Source organism: Triticum dicoccoides, chromosome 6A, assembly GCF_002162155.2.
Source record: "Triticum dicoccoides isolate Atlit2015 ecotype Zavitan chromosome 6A, WEW_v2.0, whole genome shotgun sequence".
Classification (NCBI taxonomy): Eukaryota; Viridiplantae; Streptophyta; class Magnoliopsida; order Poales; family Poaceae; genus Triticum; species Triticum dicoccoides.
The window spans coordinates 164,674,541-164,678,035 of record NC_041390.1 but is presented as its reverse complement, the minus strand read 5'-3'; positions in this window follow the sequence as shown (position 1 = coordinate 164,678,035).

Genomic DNA, 3,495 nt, shown 5'->3' with positions numbered 1-3,495 from the left:
CATTAGTTTTCAAATTTGAAAACACTTTTTTAGTTTTTGTGTTTTCTTTGTTGCTTTATTTATTTTATTTTGTTTCTATTTACAAAAAAAATACTTATTGTTGCTATTTTTTGTTTTCCAGATTTTTTGTTTTTTTCTAGATTATTTATTTTCTTAATTTTTGCTTTATTTTTTATTTCTTTTTGCTTTTAGGTCAGAAAAATTATAAACTTTCTGTTAGTGCCTTTAGTTTTAGAAAAATTATAAAAAAAATTAGTGCCATTAGTTTTCAAATTTGAATAGTTAAAATTTGAATTCTTTGAAATTTGTGTGAATCACAAGTTTGTGATTAACTTTACTAAAAAAATGAACATAGATGCACCTATAGAGAAAATTCGACCTAAATTCATAGTTTTCAAATGAACTCTGAAAAAGTTGGCATAGCATACTCATGTGTTACAAAGTTGGCATGGTATCATCATAATAGTTGCGGGAGAAAGTCTTCACTTTTTCTTTGCTTGTGTCATTTGCTTATTGCGCCGTAACCATGGATAATCTTCATCGTTTATCAGGATGCTTGGGTCAGCCTTGACATTGAAGGGAGGAATATCATGAAACTTTTCATAATATTCAGACATGTCTGTCTTGCCGTCCACTCCCAGGATGTCCCTTTTTCCTGAAAGAACTATGTGGCGCTTTGGCTCATCGTATGATGTATTCGCTTCCTTATCTTTTCTTTTTCTCGGTTTGGTAGACATGTCCTTCACATAGATAACCTGTGCCACATCATTGGCTAGGATGAACGGTTCGTCAGTGTACCGAAGATTTTTCAGATCCACTGTTGTCATTCCGTACTGTGGGTCTACCTGTACCCCACCGCCTGACAGATTGACCCATTTGCACTTAAACAAATGGACTTTAAAATCAGGTCCGTAGTCAAGTTCCCATATGTCCACTATGTAACCATAATATGTGTCCTTTCCGCTCTCTGTTGCTGCATCAAAGCGGACACCGCTGTTTTGGTTGGTGCTCTTTTGATATTGGGCGATCGTGTAAAATGTATTCCCATTTATCTCGTATCCTTTGTAAGTCAATACAGTCAAAGATGGTCCCCTGGACAACAAGTACAACTCATCACAAACAGTGTTGTCACCTCTGAGACGTGTTTCCAACCAACTGCTGAAAGTCCTGATGTGTTCACATGTAATCCAGTCGTCGCACTGCTCCGGGTGTTTGGAGCACAGACTATTCTTATGTTCATCGACATACGGGGTCACCAAGGTAGAGTTCTGTAGAACTTTGTAGTGTGCTTGAGACCAAGAATATCCATCCCTGCATATTGTTGAGTCACTTCCAAGAGTGCCTTTTCCAGTCAGTCTCCCCTCATACCGTGATTTAGGGAGACCTATCTTCTTAAGGCCAGGAATGAAGTCAACACAAAACCCGATAACATCCTCTGTTTGATGGCCCATGGAGATGCTTCCTTCTGGCCTAGCGCGGTTACAGACATATTTCTTCAGGACTCCCATGAACCTCTCAAAGGGGAACATATTGTGTAGAAATACGGGCCCCAGGATGACAATCTCGTCGACTAGATGAACTAGGACGTGCGCCCTGATATTGAAGAAGGATGGTGGGAACACCAGCTCGAAACTGACAAGACATTGCGCCACATCACTCCTTAGCCTTGGTACGATTTCTGGATCAATCACCTTTTGAGAGATTGCATTGAGGAATGCACATAGCTTCACAATGGCTAATCGGACGTGTTCCGGTAGAAGCCCCCTCAATGCAACCGGAAGCAGTTGCATCATAATCACGTGGCAGTCATGAGACTTTAGGTTCTGAAACTTTTTCTCTAGCATATTTATTATTCCCTTTATATTCGATGAGAAGCCAGTCGTGACCTTCATACTGAGCAGGCATTCAAAGAATATTTATTTCTCTTCTTTCGTAAGAGCGTAGCTGGCAGGACCTTTATACTGCTTCGGAGGCATGCCGTCTTTTTCGTGCAAACATTGCAGGTCCTCCCGTGCCTCAGGTGTATCTTTTGTCTTCCCATACACATCCAAGAAGCCTAGCAGGTTCACGCAAAGGTTCTTCGTCACGTGCATCACGTCGATTGAAGAGCGGACCTCTAGGTCTTTCCAGTAGGGTAGGTCCCAAAATATAGATTTCCTCTTCCACATGGGTGTGTGTCCCTCAGCGTCATTCGGAACAGCTAGTCCGCCGGGACCCTTTCCAAAGATTACGTGTAAATCATTGACCATAGCAAGTACGTGATCACCGGTACGCATGGCGGGCTTCTTCCGCTGATCTGCCTCGCCTTTGAAATGCTTGCCTTTCTTTCGACATTGATGGTTGGCCGGAAGAAATCAACGATGGCCCAGGTACACATTCTTCCTGCATTTGTCCAGGTATATACTTTCAGTGTCATCTAAATAGTGTGTGCATGCGTGGTATCCTTTGTTTGTCTGTCCTAAAAGGTTACTGAGAGCGGGCCAATCGTTGATGGTCACGAACAGCAACGCCTTTAGGTTAAATTCCTCCTATCTGTGCTCATCCCACATACATACACCGTTTCCATTCCGCAGCTGTAAAAGTTCTTCAACTAATGGCCTTAGGTACACATCAATGTCGTTGTCGGGTTGCTTAGGGCCTTGGATGAGAACTGGCATCATAATGAACTTCCACTTCATGCACATCCAAGGAGGAAGGTTATACATACATAGAGTCACACGCCAGGTGCTGTGATTGCTGCTCTGCTCCCTGAAAGGATTAATGCCATCCGCGCTTAAAGCAAACCATACATTCCTTGGGTCCTTTGCAAACTCATCCCAATACTTTCTCTTGATTTTTCTCCACTGCGACCCGTTAGCGGGTGCTCTCAACTTCCCATCTTTCTTCCGGTTCTCACTGTGCCATCGCATGAACTTGGCATGCTCTTCGTTTCTGAACAGACGTTTCAACCGTGGTATTATAGGAGCATACCACATCACCTTCGCAGGAACCCTCTTCCTGGGGGGCTCGCCGTCAACATCACCAGGGTCATCTCGTATGATCTTATACCGCAATGCACCGCATACCGGGCATGCGTTCATATCCTTGTATGCACCGCGGTGGAGGATGCAGTCATTAGGGCATGCATGTATCTTCTCCACCTCCAATCCTAGAGGGCATACGACCTTCTTTGCTACGTATGTACTGTCGGGCAATTCGTTATCCTTTGGAAGCTTCTTCTTCAATATTTTCAGTAGCTTCTGAAATCCTTTGTTAGCCACAGCATTCTCTGCCTTCCACTGCAGCAATTCCAGTATGGTACCAAGCTTTGTGTTGCCATCTTCGCAATTGGGGTACAACCCTTTTTTGTGATCCTCTAACATGCGATCGAACTTCAGCTTCTCCTTTTGACTTTCGCATTGCGTCCTTGCATCGACAATGACCTGGAGGAGATCATCATCATCGGGCACATCATCTGGTTCCTCTTGATCTTCAGCAGCTTCACCCGTTGCAGCA